This window comes from Eleutherodactylus coqui, chromosome 11, assembly GCF_035609145.1.
Source record: "Eleutherodactylus coqui strain aEleCoq1 chromosome 11, aEleCoq1.hap1, whole genome shotgun sequence".
Taxonomy (NCBI): Eukaryota; Metazoa; Chordata; class Amphibia; order Anura; family Eleutherodactylidae; genus Eleutherodactylus; species Eleutherodactylus coqui.
In genome coordinates, this window is record NC_089847.1 from 119,820,913 (window position 1) to 119,839,006 (window position 18,094).

At 46.7% G+C, this 18,094-nt stretch overlaps 1 protein-coding gene across 2 annotated transcripts in view; it reads right to left on the bottom strand.

Annotated features, from left to right (window-relative positions):
- The window catches only part of LOC136582398 (transmembrane protein 263-B-like), a 222,240-nt gene that overhangs the window by 85,216 nt on the left and 118,930 nt on the right, over positions 1-18,094 (bottom strand). Inside the window, exon 3 of one of the 2 annotated variants that reach the window (XR_010787179.1) lies at positions 4,878-5,326. The exons of the other annotated variant lie outside the window; for it this stretch is intronic. The gene's annotated coding sequence lies outside the window, so the exon portion shown is untranslated. Of the gene's footprint in view, positions 1-4,877; positions 5,327-18,094 lie in introns of those variants that run through there. 2 annotated transcript variants of the gene reach the window in all.

The following is an 18,094-nucleotide window of genomic DNA, read 5'->3' on the forward strand; positions in this document are numbered from 1 at the left end:
GAGCTGTACAGCCTTAAATCATAATGTCTTCAGACGTCAGACAGTGGATTGGAAAGGGTTAAGCAACAGAAAAAGACGCAACCAAAAGAGCAAGCAGACTGGACATCCAGGCAACCCTATGATGCTAAAAGTCTCTCCTGGGCAACTGTACACCACCAAACTTCTGTCAGGAGACATAGTAAGCCAGCAGACTACATAGGGCATGTAGTCTGTAACCATGGAGACACATAAATCTACATTGGAGCCGGATACTCAACATGGTGAAAGTTTTTTTTTTACTATCAAGAATATTTGCAAAGTTGCTTCAACTACAGTAGCTGTAAAAACGCACATCCCCTTTAACTCAAAAGCTACATCTATAATGTGATGAGATGTTGTGCAATTGTATTTGTGGGCACAGGTAGAGTTGGCTTTGATGTCTCACCATTGTTGCTAATATGGGCTGATTCATCGACCCATTACGACGGACTAAACTTTATGTCCCCAACGGAAACCCCAATGCCTTACTAGGGATCGTTCAGGTTAATGAAAGCAATACAAAGCCCTCTATTGAAGCAAGTCTACGTATGGTCTACAGAGACAAACATCCATCCTACATCACAAACTCAGCACAAGGTACAACCACTTACCTAAACCACTTATCCTAAACACCCAGGACTCATCTGAGCTTTGGTAGACACCCAAATTTAAAATGATAGCATCCTTCAGTCTTGTTATTGCAGTGCCCACAAGTACTCATAAGCTTCCAAGACTATATATCTATGCCAGTGATCCCCAACCAGTGGCTCCGGAGCCACATATGGCTAGCAACCTCTTGCTATGTGGCTTGTCATGGAAGCCCAGAGTTTACCAGATGCACTGCCAATTGACATTTTTGTAGACATATCCAAACCACCAATTCAGATGGCATGATACTATATGTTATATTTTCTCCATATCTACGCTAGGTCTACATGGGGGGGTTTTGCCGCAATCCATGTTGAGTGGCTAAAAATTGCACTATAGCCCTATCGCATGCGAATTCAGTCATCAGGTTTGGATTTCTTGCGACTGCTGGGGTGCAAAAACTTGCTAGTCATGACATGACTACATCTTGGACTTGAATGTGGCTTCTGACCATCACTCAAAGTTGAATGTGGCTCACAAGGTATGGGGCCCTTTGTTCTATGCTATCAGTTACCATACAGAACAACCAATATCCAGTAATGTTGCAAGAGTCAGCGGACGTACTGTCTCCTTGTCCTCTTCATCCAATCTTTTCTAATACTCTTGTGTAGACCTTTCCCCGGGAAAGGAGTGAAATGAGCGCTCGCTCATCTGATCACTCCTCTACACTGTTTAACCTTGAAGATGCGACGGTCATTGCTGAAAGAGCAACTTTTTTTTCTTCCTCACATAGTTCCATAGAGGATCTGTACCAGAATAATTTTTTATCACTTATCCATAGGGTAGGTGAAAAAAGTCTGATTGGTGGGGGTCTTCTGTATGATGGCCATTTCTTCTGCAGGACCAAAAGTGGTGGTGAGTTCTCCTTCAATGGAAGTCTTCGAACAGAAGCTGGACAGATATCTGTCTGGTATGATTTAGTGATCCAGCATTGAGCAGGGGGTTGGACCCGATGGAGGTCCCTTCCAACTCTACCATTCTATGATTCTAGTATTCCATGGTGGCCATAAAGACACCACTGGTCTATATAATCCTAGTAGGGCATATAAATATAGAGAGCCATCACTTAGGATCTCTATCAGTAGAAGAACCCTCTGTTGAAACAAGTCAAGTTCTGGTCTACTACAAGCGAAGGACCCTCTCTATGACATTCATACGACTGATTGCGGTATATGGAAAGGTCTTGCCGAGATGGGACAATCCCATTTACACAAACATTTACACAGCTTAAAGTAAATGTTACCGCTGGTGTGAATCACACTTCAGGCTTTAATGTCCTTTCAGAAAGCCCTTGACTTTGAGTAAACTCTACCTCTATGTAAATGATGTTCTTCTCCACAAGTCCTTCCTCAATACACGCTGGGATAAGTAAAGGAATAGAGTCGATTTGCTGCAACAGCAGAAACCCTATTTGCCAGCCTTATTCTTTGACTCTTTAATGACCTGCGTTCGGCGATCACAGGTGGGCAATGAAGTAGAGAGGAGATGGAGGAGGAAGACAAAGCAGAGCCGATGAGATGAACTCTTCAGAAACATGGAATACACTTCAGATACCATTAGAGATTGCAAAAGCTGGCAAAGTAATCATACCGCATAAAGATTATGCATGCTGAAAGGCAGGGGCTTAAACATATAATGCACTGAGTGCTCGCTCTATTCATGGCGGCGCAGAAGAACTTCGGCACTAGACGGTCTTCTTTCATTTGCCTTTCCTTAAGTGTAGACAACAGTCTTGTCAGTCTCTCTCACCAGTTCTTCGTTTGCTTCCCTTGAGATCCTAATTAAGAGCTTTCTACAAGGCTGATGGCTTAAAAGCCTATAAGCGGGTGTCAGTGACGGCTGGTGTTAGGTGCCGGGAAAAAAAGCGGATACGAGAACCTCTGTCCACACTCTTCAGTCCTTCAGCTCGTAAGTTTAGATATCATTCATATCAATTCCATCTTGGCTGTCATTATGTCTTCTTGACCCAAGAAACGGAAGATTTATGATCCTCCAGACTCATCTCATTCACATCATTCTTTGCTTCAACGACCATCCTGTCAATTGTTGCTTTTGAAGTCGAATACACTTTAAAGGGTTGTCTGAGATTAGAAAGAATAAGCTGTTTTTCCAACAGGCTGCGTCCGGCATTGCAGCATGGTTCTATTTAGGGGAATGCAGCGGAGCTGCAGTACCAACAACAGCCTATGGACAAGAGTGGTGCTTTAAAAAAAAAAAGTTTGAAAATCTTCAATAACGCCTTTTTATATAAATCTACTTTAACCCTTTCCAATCCACTGTCTGACGTCTTCCTACATTCTGATTGAAGCTTGTACAGCTCCAATGTCAGAAGACATCCAACGGGGTATTCTTACCGTCTATTGCCAGCCACTCCGCTGTCGGAGCCTCTCCAGGCGCACACATACTGGCTTTAGCCAGCAGATGGCACCGTTGTATAACAGCAAAAAGAGAAAGCCTTTTAGGAAACCCTGAATCCAAAATTGGATTGGAAAGGGTTAAAGGGACAGTAAACCTAAAGCCTACCATATTATTAAAATTTCCAGTGGCGTTAAAGGGGTTGGCCGGGACTTGGAAGGTTTTTTTCTATTGATGATCTATCCTCAGGAAAGGTCGTGAATAGCTGATTGGCAGGGGAGTTGCATCTGCACTACTAAACTATGCCGTTGCAGGGTTGTCTGCTTCCAGCTCTGTTCATACTGACAGCGGTGTCAGAAATCAGCCGACCAATGGGGATCTCGATTGGTGGACCCCAGCTGATCATCTACTGATGGCCTATCCTGAGGGTAGGTCATCAATAGAAAAAATTCCCAAAGTCCCGGAGACCACTTTAAATGCAAATGGTTCCACGTCAGCAGCGATCTTGGACTGACTATAGTCTTTCGGCTCCTTCACATGAGCGTAAGCGCATTTGAGCATGCGTGAGCACTGTGTTTATGTGGAACGAAGATTGAGGGCCTTATAGAGATAGCACATCATATTTACAATATGCTTTCCATATCTATAAAGACATTGTAGCCTGGGACTGTATTTTGGTGATGTGGACCTCTCTATCCAGACTTTTTCATTTGGAGTCATCCGTTGTGCTCAATAGTACTGTTTGTAATTACAAAGACCCCACCCCTGCTTAGTAAAACAATTTGCATACAGGATCCGCCTTCAAAAGGGAACCGCCCCTGCTTAAACCCATGAAAACCAAAATAGATAGAAGAGTTAAAAGCCCTCTCTTCCTAAAATCCCTGCCTCCTTCTCTTGATCTTCCAAGGCGGCTCCGGTGTAATGTTCTAAGCTTTGGGGACTGTTTCTTTTTACACTCCTCTTAATACCCATCGCTATGTAAAAACGAGAACCATAAATATAACCATGGCTTGCAGTAGCGTGAACTAACACGTAGCAGTCAGAGTCCATCTCCTTATTCCCAATTTGCTCTGTAAAAACGGAAAAATTCATGACAACGCGCAGCGAGAAAACGAATGAGGCCGAGAGGAAGGATTGCGAATCCGATATAATTGGCTGATGAAACCATTCACCTTTCCGCTGCTAACCAGCGGTATATAAGTTTTAATGATTCCACTCGTCAATAACAATCGCATCAAATAGAGTAAATGATGCATTAAGTGTTGCCGTAGATTGTCAGTAAGTGGGATATTCCCCTTCCGTGACAAGCGAAAAACACCTGAAGAACTACCTATTAGTCTCCTACTTCAAACGCCAGTGCCTCCAACCTCCTCCTCCCAGAGAAGGTGTTCGATGAGACGGTTTGTGATCAATACATCTCCTCCTTTTCCTCAGTCAGCTGTCTGACGGTTCTCTTGTATCTGCAGACATGTCAGGCTGAGACAGGAGCCTCATTAGAGACACGGAGAATCTGCTGTGATGTCTTTCATCTCCCCAGCTTTGGTCCCGCAGGGAGTGCGCCGTGTGGAGGAGGCAGGGGCTGTGACAACATTTGGACAGAGCTCAAGAAGAAGAATAACAATACATGAATGGGCAAGTTGAAGATCCAGATAACAAAAGAAAGACTAGCCTCGGAGATGCATCAACAATGATGCCCAGGGCCGGTGACTACGGGGACAAGACCTCCGGCCTTGGCTTCTGCTTCAGTGGACAAAGCCAAGATTAATTAAAAATTGAACTGCTCCTCACGGATTGATCTTGGATCTCATTTGCAAAGGCATAAATAATTAATGGATGAAGATAAACATTTCAGGCAGATCAGAAAAACATTTATTGACATCCCGGTAATATAACCACTTATGAAATACCATTTGCCAACTCCCGAGGGCTCTCGAGATGCACAGTGTTTGCATGCCCCGAGGCCCGCATTATCAGTACTGAAGGCACCTAAAGCGTCTAAGCAACAGTAGCAACTACCGATGTTAACAAGCCCCATATAGACCTGTCATTGGGACTGTTAGGGCTCGAAGCGCGCTCTAATGAGTAGTGTCGTAGGGTTTTTCTTTCTCCAATTTGCTTTCATTAGGACTTCTCTTTGAGTGTTCAAGGTGTTTTTTCATGTTCTTGACATTTTTACCAACTTGATATCGTGTTCTTGTTTCTTTGTTTAGGCATTAGCTGAAGTTGAGTTGAAGTGAACAAGTGGCGGCACCGCTAGTATCTAGTCTTCCCAATTAACCTTTGAAGTGACAGCTGGTAAGACTTCCTATAGGAAATAAAGATTAAGATAATCAAGAAGGAGCTTCAAAAACCGGTGGAAGTTTTTTTTCCGGCTTTGACTGTACTTCGCAAGAGAATCATTGGATATGGTTGATGGCTATCACCAATCTGGGCTATGTCATTCTTTGTAGACGATGGGAAAGTAGTCCGCCACCGATCCTAGGTCAACGCTCTTTGGAGGAGGCCGTAGACCTTTCATTTTACCTCAGTGGTATAAGAAATGAAAGTTGTGCTGTGATTGGTTGATATGGGAAGCAAAGACAGATTATGTTTTAGACAACTTTTATAGATCTGGCCCGTGGTGTTCTTACTGCAACAGCGAATAGTTATTATGGAAGGCTATGTGTGAAGCGGATCAGTTGAGGAAACGCAAGAGGCCTTCATCAACAAGTACGCAGGTACAAAGCCAACTGCTAAATGCGCTATTCCAAATGCAGCCCAACCAAATCTGGAAGTAACAGGAAGTAACCGAAACCTCCGTCAGTCTGGAGTCAATCATGACATTCAACAGCGGATTGCAAAGAGACCTTGAAAACCAAATAGGAGACTGTCTCAGCAAGTTGGTGCATCACGACGGACGTGACGGCGAGCGCCGAAATCTCTGAACCTGAAATCATACTGAATAATGTGTGCAGGAACTGAAAGAGGTCAACAACCACATAGAGTACTGTACATGGTCGCTGACTATGATTGCTAGAGGCAGAGGCGTAACTTGAAGCTCCTGGGCCACAATGCAAAACCTGTAACAGGGCCCCCAACTATAATGCTTTATTCATAGTACTGGGCTCCCTATATGGAGAATAGAGGTCTTATGGGCCTCCTAAGGCTTCTGGGCCCGGGTGCAACCGCATCCCCTGCATCCTCTATAGTTAGAGGACTTTTGGACCCATTGTGGATCTTTATAACGGACGAAGCACGGTTTCATTTATCAAGTCATGTGAATCCACAGCATACAAGGTCCCGGTCTACTGAAAACCCCCACCTGACTCACGAAACGCCACTGTACGTCCAGAAAATTGATGTTTGGTGCGCAATACCAGGAACACAAATTTTTGAATACCGCAGTTTATCTGGACATCTTTGAACAGTTTTACGACTAACTAACAACAGAAAAAAGAATATATTGCATTTTCCGACAAGATGGGGCAACTTGCCAAACCTGACTCACTGGCATGGGTTCATTAATGGTTTACAAAACTCTTAGCAAGAGGTTATGGCCACCATGTTCTGTAGACTCATCCATGTGCAATTTTTATCTGTAGGGAGGTTTAAAGCAGAAAGCGTATGCAATAAACTATATACCCTGGATGAACTCAAGAAAAACATCACAAACACTATCCACAGCATCATCATTGAAGAGCTGCAGGCAGTATCAGCCAACATGTTTCGATATTCCCAGAAGTGCATAGAAGTGAACGGGGACCACTTCCAGCATCTGTTGTAACGTGTTGGTAAATCAATAAAGCTTGGGAAAATAACAATCCACTTGCTTGTTCTTCCTGTCGCAGTGTTGTAAGAGGTAGACTACTTTTCCGTCCTCCACCCCATAGTATTATGACCAGAGGTTCTGAACATGAGGATGTGTGGTGGGATTACAAAAATAGTTCTTAGTGATTCTTGACTTTTTAGGATGCAGCCCTGTTCTGTCTGATCTTGTTTGCTACTGGGAGGTGAGAACTTGTGCTACATTTTCTTCTTCCCTTTGCGTTATCACCCCGAGGAGGAAAGAAAAACTCCAAGTCCTTCAGTCCTAGATGGCAAAACCCAATATGTTAAAGAAGACCTGTCACTGGATAAAGAAGCAGGGCTAACTGCATCGTTTTGTAGCCACGCCCTGCTGACTCCAACGGCTGGAATTCTCAATGGGTGATGTCTGACTGTCAATCAAGTCCGACATCTTCCAATGACAGTGAGCGGTGGGGACCGTCCACTTGACACATTGAGAGTGCCAGGAACCGGAACGAAGAAGAGCCGTCCAGGTGAAGGGAGGTCAGTATGGAAAAAAAAGTGGGATAGAGTCAGTAGAGCTGTGGCTGTAGAGCGATGCAGTAACCCTGCCGACTTTACCCAGTGACAATGGGTGACCCTCTTGATCTTGTTCTGGAGTTCGCTCTTTACTATGTAGGTCATTAACAATATACATTAGAAGGTACCCACGAAAATGAATGGCGTCCACTGCTATAATTGACTTTAATGCAGGCTCTGCAGTCCTATCGTTCTAGTTCGAGATCACCCCATGGCTCTTGGGTTTATCAAGTAGGAAAGGTCCCAATATTGACTAACTACACACATTAATAGGACATATAAGACGGCGTATACAGCAGCAGATACCTGTGTAGTCCTAGGATGACATCAAAAGTTTTGGTATGGGTTATGGTGACCCATAATATGAGTATGATGCTTTCCTTGGGGTGACAAAAAAGACAGCAGTTGCCAAAAGTTGAGAAGCTAAACTTGACTAGTCTACTTTCAGTTAGTTACTCTTAAAGAGGTTGCCTAGGATTGGAGAAACATGTCTTCTTCTTTCCAAAAAACATTATTACATTATTACGTATTACAGCTCAATCCCATTCACTTGAGCCGCAATACCAAACACAACCCATGGACAAGTGTGGCACTAATTTTGGAAGCAAGCAGCCATTTTTCTAATCCTTGACATTTCCTTCAAGCTGTTTTACTGCAGAAAGCAGACAGCTCTGTACATCGTGCAGTGGTCCGCCTTGGTACTGCAGGCTGAGTCCTATTGAAATGAACCTGTAGTACCAACCCTAGGCCACTGTGTAATATATGGAGCTTCTTCCAAGAAAACAGCTAAAAATGAGACTACCCCTTTAAGGCTGGTCATGGTTTTTTAGAATCTGTCTGAGATTTCCAAAAGTGTCATGTGTGGAGAGAGAAATCTCATCCGGATATCCATCCTAGCAACTCGAGGACTTGTACAAACTCTGCTAATGCATACAGATGTAGAAGCAGAGCGCAGGCAGAGAATTTTATATTCACACTGTAATAATGAGTCCTACTGCTTGTTACACCGGTGGCAAGGAAGAGTTTCGCTAAAGGGCATTTAAATTAAACAGCGCGGTTATCATACTTGAGATAATGTTATGTGATGATGATTTGCTATTTTAAAGCTAATCTATCAAGTGCTGATGTTAATTTAGACAGTGATAAATCTTCTCCATTAAAAGCTGGTAATATGCCTCATTATAAACTTCAGTAAACAGCGGGTACCAGCGCTACGTGCTATATGGATGGAGCCTATATGTGCCGCATTCATTAGCAGTTCAATGGAAGATCAGGAGATCCTGCAGCGGGTCAGATCACGAGGGGCATTCAAGTTCTAAGGTCTACAAAATAGAAAAAAGGAAACCACCCCGAAATCTGGAAGTCTTGCCGCTTCTTCTCCCTCTCCCTACAACGTTGATGCCATGACTTCATGGCTGTTGCAAACACCTTTTTAGGTATCTTTTCTTGCCCACTGCAAGAGCGGCACGACTGGAGAACGTGCGACCACAGAGAGCGTCCTTCATAGCCAAAAATCGTAGGTGCAAGGTCAGGTGACTAGGGAGCGTGAGGAACTACTTTATAGTTGTTGGCATGCAGAGACCCCTGAACAAGGGCCGCCTGATGAGCAGGAGGGTTGTCTCGATGGAAGACCTCATGTGCAGCCTTTTCGCCCATTTTTCTTGCAATGTAAGGCATCTTCAGGTCTTCACGCGGGATGGTGCGCACAGATCCTACGGGAGTGCCGGCTTTGTAGGCTATCTCTTCCACAGTCAATCAGCGGTCCTCTATAACCACTTGCTCCACTCTTGCAGTCATGTTGTCAGACCGGCTGGTGCAGGGCCGATGCTCATTTGGTTCTTTCTCACAAAACATTTGACCTTCTTTGAATTGTCGCAACCAAGAACGCACATTATTTCCGTCCATGACACCGTGCAAATTAAGAAAATGGAATGTTTACACGACGTTCTTGGAATGTGAACATACATTGAAAATGCTTCTAACTCCAACTGTTGTCATGTGGGTTCTGGGCCATCAGTCCACTCGTCCCCGAAGAATGTCAGTATCTTCTAAAATGTGTCCGATGTTTCTATCTGCTCCTTTTCCCAAGGAAAACAATTAGGAGAGCTTAGAACTTGAAAGCACCTTGTATAAAGAGGGCAAAAGGGGCAACTGTCTGGGGGCCTCCAACTCCAGTTCCTTCAAATGCTTCCTAGAAACTCCAAGCACCAAGACAAGGGAGTTCAATCTTTGGGCAACCATGGATCAGGCATGTTAAAAAAAGGGAATGCTTAAAGGCCCTAAGGGTGCTATTATACTAGTGCTTCTCCGCTGCATAATCCAGACAGAGAAACACAGATTACAGCCAGTAAATTGCAAAAAAGAAAGATGGACTCTTTATACAAGTCTTAACAATGATTTGGAATTGAAAACCAACCATTGTGGAAGGTGGCACTGTAGAGGTATTGTTCCATCTTCCCTATTTGGATATTACCCAGAGGAGCATGCATGGCCTTATGAGTGTCCTCCTTCACCTTCTAGGTGCTCTCCTTAAGGAGAGACAATACCCCGTCCAGTCAGTAGTCCAGGTGCTGGCCACAATCAGTGTTTCTCTTGCAGTTAGCGTCGGAGAAACGTTGCTGTGTAATAGCACCCTAACCTCAAGTCACTTACACTTCAGGGATATCACTCTGTCCAGGTAGGAAGCAGAAGTGACCGTGAATCAATTTCACCTGCTTTGGTGCAAATGAAAGTGACAACAGGAACGCCGAAGAGGAGACAGGAAGACCCCCCAAAAATGGAATGGAGACAATTCCTCTCCTTCACCTTCCTGGCTGATTCTTCTCTATTTCTGTGTTTTGCTGGTGTCCTTGTCACTACTCGTAGACATGGGCTGCTACCTGAAGCTCCATCAGGTTGTACAAGTAGTCCTGCTCCTCCAGGATGGCGCATGCACAAAAAGGTTTGCTGGGTCTCCCAGCACAGTCTCAGGACCATGGGGTAGATACCAGGACATGGCCGTTACACGAGGAGAACTGGAGAGGAGTGTAGAAGGGCATCAACTCAACATCAGGACTGGAGGAACAGGGGGAGCCCTGACAGAGCCCTACAGAATGACCTCCAGCAGTGTCATACACAGACCCTATGAGGGTGGCACGAGGGTTTGATGTCTTGTAGTGTGACCTGTGCAGCTCCACTGGCATTGACCAGAGAACACCAAAATTGTCAGGACTGCCATCGATGACCCTTTCTCTTCAGAGATGAGAGCAGATTTACATTGAGTACATGAGGCACACATACAATATCCAGGATTTTTCCTTTCTCCATCAGGAGACAGGCTGCCCCCCCCATTCATATTAGAGTCTCGGCTACTGTATTGGCCAGCTTAAACTAGCCATGCATTATATGACAGCTACTGCAGAAAGGACCCCTACAACAGATTCCCCCCCAATGGTCTCCATCAACCTTCATTCAGCACTGCATGTAACCCATCGCTGCACTGAGCTACATTATTCCAGCCTGGATCATGCACATCTATGCTGCCTGTGTGCTGTGAAGGAATACAGACTTGTGATACATAATCCCACCAAAGGTATTTGGACACCCGGAGAATGGATTGAGTCTATCATGAAGTGCAATGCCTCGGCCCATCTACAGTAGTGCAAGGGATGTCATCATTGGATAGTCAAGCGATGGAAGAACGTTCTATGGATGAATCATATTACTCCAGCTTCTCATCAGATGGAGGTCCCTGGGTGTGGAGGAGCCTGGGGAACACCTTTTACCTGAGTGTGATGTGCCAACAGTCAAGTATGGCGGAGGCTCTATTATGGTCTGGGGATATGTTACGTGGCATGGTCTTGGTCCGTTGGTTGTAGTGACAAGAACCATGAACACGGAGGGGACCCTGACATTCTAGATAATAACCTGCTGCTGACGATGTGGTAATACTCTGGGAATGGTCGGCCATACTTCCAACAAGACAACGTGCCTTGTCACACATCCAATGCTGGTTTACGTTGCTTTGAGGATATGGATATTCCACGATCCGGACCTGAACCTACTGTACATCTCTCGGCCGAACTGGGATGTCAGGTTAAGAAATATGAAGGGCGTCCATCTTCTTTCAGAGAACTGGCCAGACGTTTGCAGGATGAATGGAGGGAAATACCAGCTCAAGAGCATCAGACATTAGTAGAAAGTATACCAGAGAGTATCTGTTGTCTTAAGGGTCAAAGGAGCCCCACTAAGTATTAACATATGCAAATAAATGCAACTTTTGATTCTTGCTCAGGGGTCCCATTACTTTTGGTAGGATGGTGTAGTGTAAAGCACCCTGTGATACATGTACAATACATGGAATAATGTCCGTCCACCAGGATCTACGTGTTCATATGCATTTAATTAACTGTTTGGTTGGGTTCTTTGGCTGCAACACATCATGTAAAGCTATAACTGCCCTACCCATAAAGAAGAGCCGATATCCGCGGGCGAAGGTCCCCGCAGGGAAACAAGACGTGGGATGAATTAGTGATCCTGCACTGAGCAGAGGGTCAGACCCGATGACCCTGGAGGTCCCTTCCAACTCTACCATTCTATGTATGTGAACCTGTTAATATGTGTGACTGTGATGTCCACTACTCATTTACAACCTCCAGGCCCCGCTGCCAGGTCAGATGTGTGCCCCGCATCACAGGAGCCTCAGACGCTACATGTGTTAGCGGGATATAAAGCAATTTGCAGCAGAGAATATGGTGAGAAATCATATTATTAAATCCCATAGCAATTTCCACTTAATAGAGGCAGTAAGTAACCCGCAGGGACCGCGATCCCACCGCAGTGACCCCGAGCAGCACAATTACCCACAGGTCACATCTCACATCCTTCTTCCATCACTTGCTGGATACAGGCTATGATGGGCTGCGATGGAAAACCTAACATGCTTCCAACACATCACATCCACATCAACAGCAGCCGGTTCAGATGGCCGGATTTTCCGTTTGCGTGCCAGATGGAGGCATACGTCAGCTGCCTGGTCTCTGGCATACATCTTAGCATATATGACGGGAACAGGATATGCAATGTGTGGGATTCATGCTGATCAGACATCACACGGACAATGTGAGCTGCATCCAAGATACTCGCATTGTTATTAACCCCTAAGCACCAACGCGGTAACTATACAGCGCTTGGACCTGGTGGGCTTTACTCTATGCCAATAGCAGATGTACTGTGCAGGGTTAAAGCCTCTGATCCTACAACTAAGTGGGAGCAGGTTGGGTCCTCAGTTGTCAGACAAAGCCCAGGACCCAGAGGAGAAGGGAGAAGCAGTTTTTAGACGCATCTGCTTCTCCTTTCCTTGCTACACAGCATTCAATGAGCGCTATGTACTAGAAAGTGGAAGTATTACTTCCACTATGTGACTGGGTGACAACAGGGCGCCCCCTGTTACAGCAGAACTGCAGGGTCCTAGCAGTCCTTGTCCCACTAGGGGGATGTTTTTCCTGTAATTGGAGCTCCTATGGATGCGGCTCCTATGGATGCTCCAGCGACAGTGGAGAAGTATCAAATAAAGACCCCCAGGGGTCTTATATGACGTCATGGAGGACAGAGATAATAAAAAAAATAGTTACAAAAATTACAGAATAATATAAAAATATTTACATAGCAAACAAAATGACCCACCGCCAACCAAAACCGTCGCCGTATGTGCCCTGTAATCCGAAACCATACATATTATATATCAAAACGTCTTACTTTATTTCAGCGTAAATGTAGTAACTTAACCCTTTGCAATCCAATTTTGGATTCAGGGTTTCCTAGGGGGTTTTCTCTTTCTGCCATTATACAATGGTGCCATCTGCTGGCTAGAGCAAGTACTGCGGTATTGGATATGCTGGAGAGGCCCCTGCCGACAGAGCGGCCAGTAATATACAGTAAGAATACCCTGCTGGTATCGGAAGCTGTACAGCCTTCAATCAGAATGTCTTTCGACGTCAGACAGTGGATTGGAAAGCGTTAAAAAAAATACAACTATAAATTAAAAGAAAAACTTTTTTTTTTTTACTTTTTACCCCAAATAAAACTAAAAAAAAACCCAGAAAATAAAGTCATTGAAAAAAAAGATATAAAAATAGCCCTGTAAAAAAAACACAGCAAAAATAATTTCGGTGGCTGAAGGAAAGAAAATAGTAAAACCGCCACAGGGGTAACAGCCTGGTCCTTAAGGGGAAAAAAAAGGCATTGTGCTTGCATGTATGTGCGATCGGGATGCATTTTTGCTCCCATGGGGAGTAATAGATGATTTAGTGCAGCGATGCGATTTTCTTGCAGAACACATCGCTTTCGCATTAGAAGTCACGGGTTTGCAAGTGCGATATCAGTCCAAGTTTCTTACCCTTAAAGGAACAGTGCGTGCTTTGTGACCAGCGTGGGGATCAAGGAGTCAGAGTCTGCTTGCCTCAGGCCGGGCACTACACATAAAAAATGTGTTAAAATCAACAGTACAAGCGCACATAAGAAACGTGTACATAAGTAGCAAACTTTATCTTGACACTTAACACATTAAAAAAAGTTTTGTGTCCAAGTTTATTGGGCTTTTGGATTTATGCTTTTGTGTTAAGTGGGTGAAACAGGTTATCTTATCTCATCACAGCTAAGACGTCCCTCCGGGCCTGGACAAATAAAGATGGGGGCGCCGCTTCTCTGACTACCTAAGACCCTACACCTGCTTTGATTAACCCGGCTGCCCACATGATGATCAGTGCTAGCCAATTAGAGCAGCATGTGGGGTCTTAAGACTACAAATGCATACTAGTATACAGTGTACATCAGTGAAGCGGTGCGGCCATCTTTGGAGGGTCGCTTTTAGTTAAACTTTGCTACAAATGTAGCAGATTTTAACTTGTCTGTGATAACTTGTGGCAGAACGTTGTCTTATCTTAAAGGGGTTTCCTGGGACATTCGCCTCCCTGCCCCTAACACTCATTATTCACTCTGCAATCTGGAGATGGATGATCAGCTCACTGAGGGATCAGGTGGCATGCTGCCCATAGAATTATATAGAGAGGACTAGTAATGATTAGGAAATTATAGTACCAGTGTTTCTGGTGGCGCAATGTGCCACTTATTAATATAATATAGTGAAAGGGATTGGAGTTGTAAGCACACGGCTGCTGGTTTAGGACCTGTGATGACGTCACCATCATTGTGCTTCTAGGGTGTTTGATAGATAATAGATAGCTCTGCTACACGCGTGACACACACACACAGCTCTGCTACACACGCGACACACACAGAGCTCTGCTACACGCGTGACACACACACAGCTCTGCTACACGCGCGACACACACACAGCTCTGCTACACGCGCGACACACACACAGCTCTGCTACACGCGCGACACACACACAGCTCTGCTACACGCGCGACACACACAGAGCTCTGCTACACGCGCGACACATACACAGCTCTGCTACACGCGCGACACATACACAGCTCTGCTACACGCGCGACACATACACAGCTCTGCTACACGCGCGACACACACAGCTCTGCTACATGCGCGACACATACACAGCTCTGCGACACATACACAGCTCTGCTACACATGACACACACACAGCTCTACTACACGTGACACACACAGGACAGCTCTGCTACACATGACACACAGCTCTGCTACATGCGCGACATACACACAGCTCTGGTGAACGTGCATCACACACACAGCTCTAACATAAGTTTGTCTGGTAGTCTGGAGCGCCCCCTATGACAGCAGTCTGGAGTGCCCCCCGTATAACAGCAGTATGAAGCGGACTGCAGGAGCCTCCCAATCAGCCCCTTTCCAACAAAGTTCCATGTCCGCTAAGTACCAAGACACCGCTGGCTTTATGTGGGTGAAGGTCGGCCGCAGCTTTATTAAACAATAAGTTCAGTTTAACAGAAAATTCATAACTTTAATAACATTTCCTCTCGGGTTGAAGCATTATCCTGCGCCAGCGTACCCCCCGCACGACCGATTACTCAGATCTTACCGCTTGCTGGGACTGAGGGGGAAAACAAATTATCTTGCCAACCTAAAGCATTATATTTTCAACTTGTACCGGAGAGAAGGGGGGACTGATGGGGACTTCATAGCCAGGGGGAGGGATCAGTAGCCTTGAGAAAGGCCCAATTGGCCACTACTGGACTACCCACATTACTATGCCTTGGGAGGGGGGAATCCAGAAAGGAGGTAAGATGATAAATAGAAAAGGCATGGAACTTAACCCCTTCAAGCCTGGATTACAAGGTCAAGCAGACTGGATGTGCAGTCTGGAGCCCCCCCTATAACAGCAGTCTGGATGTATAATTTGGAGCGTCTCCTATGACAGCAGTCTGGATGTGCAGCCTGGAGCGCCCCCTAGAACTGCAGTCTGCATATGCAGTCTGGAGCGCCCCCTATAATAGCAGTCTGGATGTGCAGCCTAGAGCGCCTCCTATGATAGCAGTCTGGATGTGCAGTCTGGAGCGCCCCCTATAACTGCAGTCTGGATGTGTAGTTTGGAGCGCCTCCTATGACAGCAGTCTGGATGTGCAGCCTGGAGCGCCCCCTATAACTGCAGTCTGGATGTGTAGTTTGGAGCGCCTCCTATGACAGCAGTCTGGATGTGCAGCCTGGAGCGCCCCCTATAACTGCAGTCTGTATGTGCAGCCTGGAGCGCCCCCTATAACAGCAGTCTGGATGTGCAGCCTGGAGCGCCCCCTATAACTGCAGTCTGGATGTGCAGCCTGGAGCGCCCCCTATAACTGCAGTCTGGATGTGCAGCCTGGAGCGCCCCCTATAACTACAGTCTAGATGTGCAGCCTGGATCGCCCCCTATAACTGCAGTCTGGATGTGCAGCCTGGAGCGCCCCCTATAACTGCAGTCTGGATGTGCAGCCTGGAGCGCCCCCTATAACTGCAGTCTGGATGTGCAGCCTGGAGCGCCCCCTATAACTGCAGTCTGGATGTGCAGTCTGGAGTGCCCCCTAGAACTGCAGTCCGAATGTGCAGTCTGGAGCGCCCCCTAGAACTGCAGTCTAGATGTACAGTCTGGAGCGCCCCCTAGAACAGCAGTCTGGAGCGCCCCCTATAACTGCAGTCTGGATGTGCAGTCCGGAGCGCCCCCTATAACAGCAGTCTTGATGTACAGTCTGGAGTGCCCCCTAGAACTGAAGTCTAGATGTGCAGCCTGGAGCGCCCCCTATAACAGCAGTCTGGATGTGCAGCCTGGAGCGCCCCCTATAACTGCAGTCTAGATGTACAGTCTGGAGCGCCCCCTAGAACTGAAGTCTAGATGTGCAGCCTGGAGCGCCCCCTATAACTGCAGTCTGGATGTGCAGTCTGGAGCGCCCCCTATAACAGCAGTCTGGATGTGCAGTCTGGAGCGCCCCCTATAACTGCAGTCTGGATGTGCAGTCTGGAGCGCCCCCTATAACAGCAGTCTGGATGTGCAGTCTGGAGCGCCCCCTATAACTGCAGTCTAGATGTACAGTCTGGAGCGCCCCCTATAACAGCAGTCTGGATGTGCAGTCTGGAGCGCCCCCTATAACTGCAGTCTGGATGTGCAGTCTGGAGCGCCCCCTATAACTGCAGTCTGGATGTACAGTCTGGAGCGCCCCCTATAACTGCAGTCTGGATGTGCAGCCTGGAGCGCCCCCTATAACTGCAGTCTGGATGTGCAGTCTGGAGCGCCCCCTAGAACAGCAGTCTAGATGTACAGTCTGGAGCGCCCCCTATAACAGCAGTCTAGATGTACAGTCTGGAGCGCCCCCTATAACAGCAGTCTAGATGTACAGTCTGGAGCGCCCCCTATACCTGAAGTCTGGATGTGCAGCCTAGAGCGCCCCCTATAACTGCAGTCTGGATGTGCAGCCTGGAGCGCCCCCTATAACAGCAGTCTGGATGTGCAGTCTGGAGCGCCCCCTATAACTGCAGTCTGGATGTGCAGTCTGGAGCGCCCCCTAGAACAGCAGTCTGGAGCGCCCCCTATAACTGCAGTCTGGATGTGCAGTCCGGAGCGCCCCCTATAACAGCAGTCTTGATGTACAGTCTGGAGTGCCCCCTAGAACTGAAGTCTAGATGTGCAGCCTGGAGCGCCCCCTATAACAGCAGTCTGGATGTGCAGCCTGGAGCGCCCCCTATAACTGCAGTCTAGATGTACAGTCTGGAGCGCCCCCTAGAACTGAAGTCTAGATGTGCAGCCTGGAGCGCCCCCTATAACTGCAGTCTGGATGTGCAGTCTGGAGCGCCCCCTATAACAGCAGTCTGGATGTAAAGTCTGGAGCGCCCCCTATAACTGCAGTCTGGATGTGCAGTCTGGAGCGCCCCCCTATAACTGCAGTCTGGATGTGCAGTCTGGAGCGCCCCCTATAACTGCAGTCTGGATGTGCAGTCTGGAGCGCCCCCTATAACAGCAGTCTGGATGTGCAGTCTGGAGCGCCCCCTATAACTGCAGTCTAGATGTACAGTCTGGAGCGCCCCCTATAACAGCAGTCTGGATGTGCAGTCTGGAGCGCCCCCTATAACTGCAGTCTGGATGTGCAGTCTGGAGCGCCCCCTATAACTGCAGTCTGGATGTACAGTCTGGAGCGCCCCCTATAACTGCAGTCTGGATGTGCAGCCTGGAGCGCCCCCTATAACTGCAGTCTGGATGTGCAGTCTGGAGCGCCCCCTAGAACAGCAGTCTAGATGTACAGTCTGGAGCGCCCCCTATAACAGCAGTCTA